Source organism: Talpa europaea (assembly GCF_964194135.1).
Source record: "Talpa europaea genome assembly, chromosome: 9".
Classification (NCBI taxonomy): domain Eukaryota; kingdom Metazoa; phylum Chordata; class Mammalia; order Eulipotyphla; family Talpidae; genus Talpa; species Talpa europaea.
This window is the reverse complement of record NC_140076.1, coordinates 24916390-24929314: the sequence shown is the minus strand read 5'-3', so window position 1 is coordinate 24929314 and position 12925 is coordinate 24916390.

Below are 12925 nucleotides of genomic sequence, written 5' to 3'. Positions count from 1 at the left end.
GCCTCAGTTTCCTTCTGTCACAGGACTCTGAGATGTTATGTGGAATCAACATTTCCTGGATCACTGAATGCCTTTAGTCAAATATGAATTAAAAAGCAACTGTTCATCAAATAAAGCACCTTTTGTTTAAAGCTTTGACAACAAACAACCTTGAAAGTCAATCTAATAAAAACAACCTAGTTCTAAGATGTGCACAGAACACTATGCCCCAAATGTTGGCTGAAATCCCTGCCAGACACAGGCAGGTATCTCATAATTTTCCCTAATAGGGGGGAAAAAAAAAAATCTTGGATGAGGATGATTCCCCACAAAAATGCCTTTGGCTAAACTACATTGTATCACCAAGAAAACATAGTTCCTCTTGGTTGTGAAAGGCAGAATAAAAGAGAAGTACTTCAATGCTGAAAATTAGTTACAGTAAAATCTAAAAAATCTTTTAATTAATAGTAGCTCTCCAGTTATTTAATAACAACTAACACTTTGTCAGCAACCTCTTCCAGGTGTGACAGGGAGAGATTTATATAGTGTAAGAAAGGGACACCAGATAATAAATCAGTCTGAGGCACATAATGGGCACAGGACTCAGAGAGGGCAGATTAGATTAAATCCAAAGAGGTACAGTTGTGACAGGAAATGGAACAGACTGGAGAGACAAAGGGAGAGGGCAGATGCAAGAGCAAAGGGAAAGGAGACAGCAGGAATTCATCACTTGCCCCCAGCTTCACAAGTGCAGAAACATCACTTGGTCAGAAAAGTCAACTGTGGGCAACATGAGAAACACCATCACCAAGTTGAAGATGATGTAGCTTTAGTACAGTCAGGACATCGCCCTCCTCCAGGAATACTTCGTGTGAAGGCAATTCATAATTTAAAAAAACAGCTAAGAAAGAACAAGGAAATTAGGGAGTTCTGCCTAAAGCATTCCCCACCCCCCTCTGCTTCACTCCTCCAGGAGCAGGAATGACCACACTTGGCAAGGAGGTTAAGAATGCGCAGAATGTCTTCCCCTTCCAACAGTAAGGAAGCGGCCCAATCAGTAAGGCTCTTTTCACCCTGTTGCATTTTCAAAAGCATGCTCCTTGACTTCTGAGAAATGCATACGGAATTCCCAAAGCGGGTCTAATGGGCAGATAAATCAAAGAAATGCTGGTTAAATAGTCAATTGATTTCTTTAATGCAAAGCCCCTGCCAGTCTTTAATAAGTTAATGTGCATTATGATGTCCCAAAAGGGGCATACAGTAAGTAAGCAGTTTCCCCAAACTTTCTTGACCCCAGTCCCTAATATTTGGGGGAAAACACTGTTCCATCATCTTAAGAGTTGATTGGTTCCTGTTGACCCATGAATATCAGACTGGGCTACATTTTAGTTAAGTCCAAACCAGGCATATCCCTCAGATTACACCATGGTCTAAATTTTGGGTGTTCACAGAAATTCCTCAGCCACCCAGTGGGTTACAGAGTAGATTACATCGACAGACAACTCATCTCATCCATTCATCTGATTTACTCCAATTTTAATACAGAGGGTAACACCTGTCTATAAGGGAGATTCTGTGTCTTCTGCAGTGCTTGGAAAAAAATATCCCAATGTACTCAAAAGACCAGGTGGGGGGCAGATAGGAATCATTTACTCACATTTGTGGACTGCCCACTGTGCACGTGTGACTGGCACTTTGGGGACCACAACGATTCATCAGATTTGGGCCCATTTCTCAAGTTGCTGACAATCCAGTTAGACAAGACATTTACAAATAAATGAGTAATCCAGTGTTGGCTGAAAGCAGGACATGTGAAAGACATAAAAGGTGAAGGAAAAGGGAACAGAAATCTTTCAGTAGCAAGCCCGGGGTAAAGTACCATGGCCCATTCACAAGAGGTGAGAGAAGTCCAGCGAAAAGAATAGTCTGCTCCTGCCTGGTTGACCTGACACTTTGCAATGGATCTAGACTCGCTGCAGGACTTCAGGCATGGGAACCCCAACAGAGTAAACAGAAAGGTGAAGGCTATCTACAGAAAACAGAGATAGAGCCAAGAAAGGGGGGAGATTGGCGATGGGGGGGGGGTGTGTCCGTGGGAAATAAGCTGGAAATGTACACAGGGGAGCAAATCGTGTGGAGAGGCCCAATCCGAACTTTATTCTGTAGGTCGTGGAGCCATCGAAAGGTTTTGGAGTACAGAGGTGACATAAATCAGGATGCATGAGAGGAATTCAACAAAGATGGAAAGAGCTTTCCCTTTGTTTGGTAATGCAGTGAGCTCCACCACTTGTGTGCGGAGAACTGTCAAGTCACTTCGCAGCCTGACGGAGTCCTCACAGCTGTAAAATGGGGTTGAGACCCCTCGCATCGCCGGCCCCCCGGCTGCCGAGGCTTCAAAATGATGAACGTGGACGTACGTGTCCACGCAGACGGAGCCAACTTCTCTAAACGGCAGCATCCTCGCCCCAGCGGCCGGGCGGGGAAGCGGCCGGCCGCGGGGCCCTGAGGGGGTCAGCATCGGGGGCGATCGCCCCCCGGAGCCCCAAGGCCCCTTCCGCCCACCGAGCCCGGCGCACAGGCCGCCGCAGCCCATCCCCCGCCGCGGCGGGCCGGCCTCGGACCTTGAACCCCCCGAGCTGGGCGAGGAACGCGGCGCGAGGCCGAGCGGCGAGGGCCGCGCCGGGCCCCGGGTCTGGCGGCGTCGGGGGGCGAAGGGGGGCCGAGCGGCGGGGCTCTCGCGCCCCCAGGGCCCTCTCCGTCCCCGAGCCAAGCCCAGACACGGGTCGGTCGCGCCAAACGACGCGGAAGCCGGCGCCGCGGCGCCCCGCGGCCTTCCCCGCCGCCCCACGCCCCCCGCCCCCCGCGGCCCCTCCGCCCGGCGGCGACGGCCACGCGGCCCTGCGCGCGGGAGCCGGCTCCGCGCGGGCCCGGCCGCCCGCCCCGCTCCCGTTAGGCACGCAGCCCATTGGCCGGGGCCGCGCGCTCCCTCGCCGCCGATTGGCGAGAGCGCTGCCCGTCACCCCGCGGCGGGGCCGTCCCGCGCCGGGCTCCGCGCGCGCCGCGTCCTGCACCGGGAACAGCCCCGGGGCCCCGGAGCCAGCCTACCTGAGGCCGGCGCCAAGGCCCGCCGTCCGCTGGAGAGCCCGGTGGCCGCCGCGCGCGCTGAGCCCCGGCCGCCAGTGAGCCGGCCCGGCCGCATGCGCCCGGCAGTCCTTCGCGGGGGCGGGCTCTAGGCGGTGCGCACGCAGGGGTGGGGGCGGGGCGGGGCGCGGGCCCTCCCCGGGGTGGGGCCTGGGTGCGCGGGCGCCCGGCCCCGAGCGCCAGTGCGCAGGCGCGGCCCGGACTCGCTTTTCCTCCCCACCCGCGGGGGGACGCTGTGTGCGCGCAGCGGTTCGAGGCCCGGAAGGTGCGTGCCCCGGCCTCGCGGCTCTTGTCACAGCCCGTGGGCCAAGCGTTCTCACTCGAGGAGGAGGAGGCCCCTTTTGGACTCACTCCCAGGGAATCCGTCGCCCGGCTCCAGCCCCCTTCCCCGACGGCCTTGGGGAGGCCCGACCCTTCGTTCTCAGTCTCTAAACCCTTAGACCTTGGGAGCACCACGTTCTGGCCTCGCGGTGGTGCGTCCTCAACCCGCGCCCGTGGGACGCAGGCGCTGTCACATGACCTCGCAAAGGGAAGGGAGTCAGGGGCTGGCTCTTGGCTCGGCTGGCTGCCTTCTCTCCTCTGTCCTGACCGCCGCTGCCTTAGCTGGACACAGGCCTGCAGACCTGCAGGTGGTCCAGCTAACGTTGAGGGAGCACCCGCGGGTGCCACGCTGTGCTGGGCGCCAACGCACCCTGTCCCAGTCTGCGAAGCAATGAGACAAACTGGCCAGCTCATGACATTTCATCATGTTTTGCCAGGGGAGTGAGTGCCCAGCTGGGGGGCCTGACCCTGGCACAGCAGGTTTACTAGCTGCCAGGGGCTCCCGCAGTGGGAGTTGAGAATTCAGGCAGGGCAGTCTTCCTGAAAAAGTGGCTTCAAAACTTAAGATTTAAAATTAACTGGCAAAAAAAGGAAAGGGAGGGGCAAGGATAAGATGAGGCAGAAGGGAAAGCCTGCATAAAGACCTCAGGAGAGCCTGGCCGGACTGACAGAGCTGGAAGCCAGTGTGCCTGAGTGGAGAGAGCCAAAGAGAGATTGACATGGCACCAGGCTGGCAAGGTCATACAGGCAAAGCGTTATGGGATTTCCTTTCTCGTCAGGATAGAAACTTTTTTGAGGGCATTTTGTTTTTCTAATAGTGAATACAGCAGCTCCTCGAATGAGGTGGCTTTGTTCAGTCTTCGCATCCTCATATCATCGATGGAGAAAATCCAAATGAAACACATTGAGGCCCTAGTTTCTTAGTAGTCACGTTGCTTAAAGTTGCAATTTCTGAGAAGCTATGGAAGACTTTAGGCTGAGGATTTACTGGTTCGTTTTTTCCCAGCAAACTGCACAAGATCTGAAAAGTCAGTCTCTCATCTCCTTACCCCAGTGTTGTTTTTAGTTCCCTAGGAGCAATTTGTCACAAGATCTTGTATATCTTCACTGAAGATGGGACATGATTAGGTGTGTGTTTAAGGAAAGTCACTTAAACAAATAGAATTCAAAAGAATGTTAGAAGGCTGTTGCAGCAGCTCGGAAAAAAGGCTCTGTCTCCTGGCAAACCTGGATGGGCCCGATGCTCTGCTAGGCCCCCCAGGGCGCACCAGCTCCAGGTCTCAAATATGCTTGGCATGTGTTTGAAGAGTCTTAAGAAGTGCCTGGGACACGACAGACATTGAGAAAGTACTTGCTGACATTATGTGCTGCGTCCCTTGCTAGTCCGCTCTTCTGCATGACCGCATGACGCTTCCCTTTCTCTAGTCCTTGCATCTCCCCAACTTACCGTCCACTTTTGCTCTTGCTTTTTATTTCACTGAGAAAATAGAAGCCATCAGGAGAATTTGGACGAGCTCCCACCACTGTAGTCACCAGTTACATTTATCTGTGCGCACAGGCTCTGCCTTCTGTCCTGTACTGTGCACATACTGTCCACACTCCTAGAGGTCAGCCCCTCCTCCCTTCAAGGCCATCTCCTCTCATCATTACGCCAATTTTTCCAGAGAAATCAGGCGGCACTCAGAGAGGTAGAGAGAGAGAGAGATTTATTTGTCACACTGGCGGACCCAGCGGGATAGGTCCCAAAAGTCTGAGCCCCCAAAAGCAGAATTTTATACAGTTTGAACCCCATCCATCATGGACTTTCCTTATTGTTTGGGTAGGGGGTCAAGGAAGCCATGGATACTACTGTGGGCCAGCAGCAGACTGCAGCAACTCTGCTTCAGCAAACAGCAGAATCCAAGCAGCAGACTTAGCAACTTTCCACTTAAGAACTCTCTTAGTTCTCCCCTTTAGTGTGATCAGTTTCTCCCGCGCTACAAGATTTCTACTTCCCCTCCATGATGTAATTTCTCCCATCTTAAAACCCTTCTCTTGTCTCTGCATAATTAGCTACCTCCATATCTCTGTGCCCCTTTTCAAAACAACTGGAATATGTTGTTTGCACTTGCTGGGCCCAGGGTCTTCTCTCTCTCTTGAATTCATTCTGATCAGGCTATTGATCATGGCATTCCACTGCAACTGCTCTTGTTAGAAGATGAAGCTCTATGTCTCCGGACCTGTGCTCGGTAGACAGGCGCACACTAGAACCCAGGTCTGATCAGAAGTCCCAGGTAAAGATAGCAGTGTGGCTGTACGGCAGGGGCTTGGGTAACGTGTTTTATTACATCCTTTTGTTACCACAGTGAGCTAAGGATCTATTCTGGCCAGGGCCAGTATCTGTGTGGAACTTTTACATGCTCCCCCTGTCTGCATGGGTTTCCCCCGTACCCAGTTTCCTCCTTCCACATCCCAGAGGTGTGCATGTTGGATTCGTTAGTCTCAGTAGGAGTGAAAGGGTGTATGTGTGTGTGTGTGTGTGTGCTGCGGTGGAAGGATTCCGTGCCCCAAGTAGGTTCCTGCCTTGCTCCCCTGAGCTGCCAGGACAGGCCCAGCCCACCCCAGACCCTGAGCTGGAATAAGTGGGTGGAAGGTAAATGAAGGAATACAAACTGTCATTTAATATTCAAAGTGTTTGGGGTCTTTATTTAGAAGTTTTGTGGTGCTTTGTGACCGGAAATATGACTTAGGGACTTTACTCTTGTTTATAGCAGTTAGCCTGTGGTAAAATTGTTTCCTTTGTACCTTGTTTCCCTTGAAGTCTCCATTTCCAAGAAGCTGTTGACAACATTCAGTGAGGACTGACTGTATGCGCATGGTGTGTGTGTGCATGCTTGCGCCGCTCCTCTCCCCTACTCTGGGCTCAAAAATTCTGTGTGCTCTGGGGTGCAGCCATATTGCTCCTGTGCCTGCCCCCAAATGGACAACTTCCCTAACAGCATTTCTCATAGCTCCTCGCTCCCTCCTCACACCGTTCTCTCAGTTTTCCTCCTGTATCAAGGTCTCTCCTTCTGGAGCTCTTTTGCCAGATCCTTCACTCCTCCTGACCTGTAAACACTGCTGGCCCCAGGGCCCAATCCTAAGAACTCTTCGCCATCTACAGTCATTCTCTAGGTGATCTCATCCAGACCTTAAGTACCAATCTTTTACTACTATCCATATTCTGATCACTCCTAAATGTATAGGTAGAAAAGGCCAGGGGCGTGGTCCTGGGGGGGCAGGGAGGGACATCTCCGCCGGGCTACTCCTGCCTAGCACTTGGGGAGGAGGCAGGTCTCAGGCTGAGGCCAGGCCCAGCCAAACCAGGGCGGGCACACTCTCCACCAAGGACCAGATCACAAGTATTTTAGGGTTTGTGGCTCATACAGACTGGATCCCACCTACTCAGCTCTGCCTTCAAAGTGCAAGAGTCACCCCAGGTAAAACATCAATGAAATAAGCGTGGCTATAGTCCAGGACAACTCTTTATTTACAGAAATAAAGATTTGGTCTGAAGGCTAAAGTCTGCCAATACTGAGCTAGCCACAGGTCTCGTCCAGCTTCCACCTGCCCCATCTTGCATCCCTCATTTCCTGACAGGTTCAATTGAGAGCATTTCTCAGTCATTCACTGGCCCAAGAACCCACCTCATACTGGTCCTAGGAAACCCAACCCAAGACAGCACCCCTCCTCCATATCCCAGGGCTCACACTGCCAGTGCGGCCCCCTGACTGGTCTGTCTCCTCCACACCAGATTGTCATCTCTTTGAGGTGAGTTAGCCTTTCTGCATCTCAGTTCCCTTATCAGGTGCAGTCTAGTTCACCCATTAATAACCAGGATCCAGCACATGCAAGTCCCACTACTAATCTGTGGTGTAGATGGCATCATTATAATTACATTACAGAAGGTGAAGCCGAGACCAAAAAATAGAAACATGCTCCTGAGCTTATACATGAAGGTTCATTTTGAAGCCTCTTTCTGTCCTGGTGATGGGTAACATCACCAAATCTTGCTGTGTTCTCACCAAGGTTTCTCTGAGTTTCTTTCATCCCGTTCACATCCGTATGCCAGTGTGCTCTCCTGCCTCTCAAGTGATCGTGGTGAGATACAGGCAGGAGAGACACAACTGTTGACTTTAAATTGTTGAATTTATGTGCTTTTACAAATGACTTTATAAATTTATAAATAAAATTATTTGTATTTATTCTAAAATTAAAATTTACTTATTTTTAATAAGTATGTAAATGTTACAATACAAAATTTATTATTTTTATTTTATACTTTATTTATTTATTTATTTTTAAAGATTTATTTTTATTTGTTTATACATGCACTGGGTACAGTCAGAAGCGCGGGAGGGTGAGAGAATTCACCAGAGCCAGAGCGGGGAGCAGAGCAGGCAGAAGGACCGAAGTACACTGCTGAGGGGAGCAGCGGGCGGCAGGAGAGGTCTGTGCATGTGGGACCCGCCTCCGGTGGCCAGGGAGCAGCCGGGGATCGAACCTGCGTTACAGAGGCTGTGGGCAGCTTCGCAACCCAGAGCTCAACCGCTGTGCCACCGGGGAGGCCCTGTTACAAAATTTAAAAGGTAAAAAGGCTTTTATTAAAAAAGTCTTCCCTTCCATACCTATTTCACCCAGATAATTTTCCTCCCAGAGGCAATTTGTATCATCAGTCTCTTGTTTCCTGTCAAGAGATTCTCTCTCTCTCTCCTCTCTCTTGTTCTCTCTCTGTATATATATAAATGTGTGTGTGTATATGTGTGTGTAATATCTATATCTATGCATACATATGTATATATGTGTGTATGTATCTGTTCGTATGCGTGTGCTGTATTTTCTTTCTTTGAGATAGCTTTCCTTAAGTATGTTAGTGAATGAGTTGGTTATACCCTCACTTTGTACATGAAAGGCTTTAAGGCTCTGGGTTTGTGTGTGTGTAATAGAGAAAAAATGAGGCAAAGGGGAAATTGGGGTAAAAATCTTATGTCCTCGATGACTGCCCCTTGCCTTCAAGCTGAAGTCAAAACCACACTTGATTAATGAGACCACATGCACACACACTGTATGTGCCCACGGGCCGGGCTCTACCTCTCCAGCAACATGACCCTCCTCCCCGCTCTGCACACGGCACTCTTTGAGCCCCGACACCATTTGTTTTCTTTCCCACAACTGGAGCTGTACTGGATGCTGGACTAGCTCCTCCCCTTTGTGTCACGATGGTCACATTTCAGCTTGAGATTCATTTCCCCAAAGTAATTTTTCTGGATAGCCCGCCTTCCCCAAGTAGGAGTTAGCATTTCTCTCCATCCTCCTACTACATCCTGAACTTCCTCAAGCATCACCTTTACATGTTTCTATTTAATTGTTCATTTCCTTCTCCAGATCTCCCACAGGTTTACGAGCTCTGTGAGACCTGGGACATGTTTGTTTGATGTACTGTTCTACGCTCTATCTCGTTGACCCCAGCACATAGTAGGCATTTGGTAAATATTTGATCCACCAATAAATGAATACAGAAACTAAATTCTATCCCAAATCCTTTATCTTTTTTTTAGAGGTGGGTCACATTATTTCCCAGCAGCCAAGGTGAAGAGGGTCAATATGATTTATTAGAAAACCAATTACAATTGCTCAGGAGAAATATCACTCCCTCCAATAGCTCCTTGGTCTCTTTCGTGGCTTCCCTAAAACACACACATACCCCACAAAAAAACAAAAAACAAAAAAAACCTACTTTTTCTTGGTAGTTTTTATCAGAATTACAATCACTGATGGGGTCATTGGTTATTTGATGTCTGAGCTTCCCAGCAGACTGCATGACATTTATGAATACATCTCCAGTATATGTATCCCCTCCTCTCATATTGCCAGCATGTAGTAAATGTTCACGGGGTGAATTAAAAGGATTATTCACGCTACTATGATCAGAAACCAACTTCTCCTGCAAGTCTTCACGAAGAGGACACAGGATATGTAGTGTAAGGATGAATGGTCCCGATAGCATCCACACAGGAGGGTTGCAGGGGAGTCAGTAAGGTGCCAATAGAATGCAGGGGGTGGGGGAGCCATATGTTGCAAGAACACATTTGTGTTGGGGAGACCGGTGGGGAAAGCCAGACCATAAGGTAGTTAAATGTCATTGGTGATTTTATAACCTTAATTCAGTTTGTCAAATATTTATCGGGGGCCTGCTACGTGTCAAGCCCTGGGCTTGGTGCCATAGATGGACAACTTTGCCTCTCCAATACTGGTAATGGAAGGGCAGAAGGGCCACAGTGTGGTTGGCAGCCATTTGTGGTAGTTGAGAAGCCATTTACTCCTGACTTCTCTGGAGTAAATGATAAAGCACCTTCTGGTGTTCCTCTATGAAGAGCGTTCTCGAAGCTGACTGCTGGGTAGTTTTTGGGCAACAGTGGATTCAGTATTACACTTCCCGAGAGATACATCGAATTAAGCTATTCTGAACTTCAAAGATTTTCAACAACCAGTTGAGCTTGGGAGTAAATTTTATATCCAACTCAGAATTAATTGATGTCCTCCACAGAGAACATGATGGAATGTCAGGATAATCTGATAGAGACGTCTGTCTCATGCAGGGTGTGTAATAATATGCATTATTATTATATATGACCACATGGTATAATCATACCCTAGTATCTCAACAACACATTTATGGGGGAAAATTAGTAAAGAGAAAGAAAAAAAGAATGTTATAAAAACATATTATGCAAGCATAATAATGAATTCTTCGTCAATAAATATGTCATAGCTAACATCACCACTATCCCAGATTTGGGAGAACAGTTCTGGCTTTTTGGAATTTTCCTTTAAAAAAAAAAATTCGGGCCTCCCTGGTGGCGTAAGGGTTAAGACACAACCTATGAAGCTATCCACAGCCACTGCAGCACCATTTCGATTCCCAGCCAGCCAGGGAGCAACCCACATGGCCATGGCGCAGCAGACCTCTCCTGTCTCGCCCGCTGCTCCCCTCAGCAGTGTATTTCGGTCAATCTGCCTGTTCTGTTCCCCACTCTGTCTCTGGTGAATCCTCTCACCCTCTGCACCTCTGGCCTGTACCCCAGCTCTTGTATGCATAAATAAATCTTTTTAAAAAATTAAAATTAAAAAAGTCATTTATTGCATGTGCAACTAAAGGTCATTGTTATTAAACTGCTGTAAGCTCTTAATGCAAACAAATGGGTAGATGAGAAAACAAATTCATTTCAGGTCATATGCTTTTGACTTTTGGGTTCAGAAAACATGGTCCACAGGACTCATTTCCAGTGTTCACAGCTGTGGGAGCCCCCCCAGCGTCTCTCAGGTCAGTCAGTGCAGAGCACCCCTCTGCTCTAGAGAGCCCTCCCCAGTGTTCTTCGGCCCAGGCCTTTAACACACTTCACTGAGATCTGGGCCTGCTTCTTTCTAGATGGCCTGTTGTAGCGGCAGGAACGGACACAGTGCAGGTTTTCTAGGATCCAGCAGACCGGATAAAGGAGGAGTCAGAGACCTGGAGCCCTCAGTGGTTTTTTGCAGGTTTTTATTGGGATTTATCTGGCACATGGCAGGCAGGGGTGCTGGGGGGCTGGGCGGCTGGCTGTCCTCCCAGCCCCCAGCAAGTCTTCACTCTCTCTGGGCTCTCCGGCCTTCTCTCTGCTTCTCTGCTCTTCCATTTGTTCTGCTGCTTCTCGGCTTCTCTTTCGGCTTCTAAGCGTCCCCGTGACGCCGCCCTTAAAAGCCCAGTCTCAGCCCAGGTGAATCCCATCTACCTATGCCCACACCCTACTCCAGGTGCCCGCCATCAGGCATGTGTTCAGGACCGCAAGGATCCATCATCTATCCTGATGGCGGGAGGGCTGAAAAGCCTGACATTTTTCCTTACCCTACACCTGTATAACAGCAGGACAGGACACTGAGCAGGATCTCTAAGATCCAAGCAGACAGGCGAAGGAGAGAGAGTCTTGGAGCCCTCAGTGGTTTTTCAGGCTTCCATTGGGATTTACCAGGTACACAGCAGGCAGGGGTGCTGGGGGGCTGGCAGGCCTCCCAGTCCCCAGCAAGTCTTCACTCTAGGCTCTCCGGCCTTCTCTGGGTGGTCTCTGCTGTTCTCGTGGTTCTGCTCTGCTTCTCTCTGCTCTCCTCGTGGTTCTGCTTCTTCTGGTAGTTCTGTTCTCCCGCTCCCTCTGCTGCTGGCGTCCCCATGACGCCGCCCTTAAAAGCCCAGTCTCAGCCCAGGTGAATCCCATCTACCTATGCCCACACCCTACTCCAGGTGCCCGCCATCAGGCATGCATTCAGGACCTCAAGGATCCATCATCTATCCTGATGGCGGGAGGGCAGAAAAGCCTAATATCTTTTTCACTTACCCTACAGCCTGAAGCAACAGTTCCAGGACTTCCCTGTGTTCTCCAGACTACCTCAAACACACAATCCATCGAAAAACTGCTCGTTGAGCAAAAGGAACTTCAAGAAAAGTTCCCACCACTTGCTGTCAACCACTCCGTGGCCCTTCCACCCTTCCACCACCAGCACTGGAGAGGCAGAGTTGTCTGTCCATGGCACCAAGCCCAGGGCTTGACACATAGCAGGCCCCCAATAAATATTTGATGAACTGAATTAAGGTTATGAAATCACCAATGATGTTTAACTACCTCGTGGTCTGGCTTTTTTAACTACCTCGTGTCTGGGGTCAGTCTCCCCAACACAAATGAGTGTTCTTGCAAAAATAAATAAATAAATAAATAAAAACACACAATTAATTGCATTTCAGTTGGTGGGAAGACACCAGGAGAGCAATCCTTATATCAGTCCAGCTCAATAACCCAAGGGTCTCAAATGTTTCCAGGGAGTATTTCCCCCAGGGTGATTTGTGGGCTGGGGATCACTAAGGGGTCAGTATGTCAATATTCTCTGGGTCCCACTGGGCACCTGGCCCACTCTGCCAGCCACCAGAGTTGCCTGACCTAACAAAAGGTGTGGGTGGTGAGGAGGGTGAGCGATTTAGAAAGCCCTGCGTCCAGGAAGCACTCAGCAGAGCTAGCTGAGTGCTAGAACTTAATAGTTACAATTCCAAATTCCAGGCCAGGTTCCAGACATCTGGATCTAAGATCTCTTGAGAAGATCTTTCTGTCTCCAAGAACTCCTGCCATTAGTGCCATGCTCCCTTGAAAGTCAACTTTTCAACCAGGCAGAAAACAGGACGACTCACGCAGGATAGCCAACAACTCCCAAGTTTATATAATTAGCACTTCAATTCCTTTTGCACGTGATGAGCTTTTTAATGACAACCTTTTAAAATACCTGCATTCAACATATATTTAATCTGAGCTCAAGGGACTATGGGAAAAACACCCATCTGTGTGTGGGTTTAAATAACTGCAAGGATTGATGAGGGTGATATGGTAGGGGTGATATTATTCCGGAGGAAGGTTAGGGATTGTTTGTTTTAAAAATCTACTTATGTTTT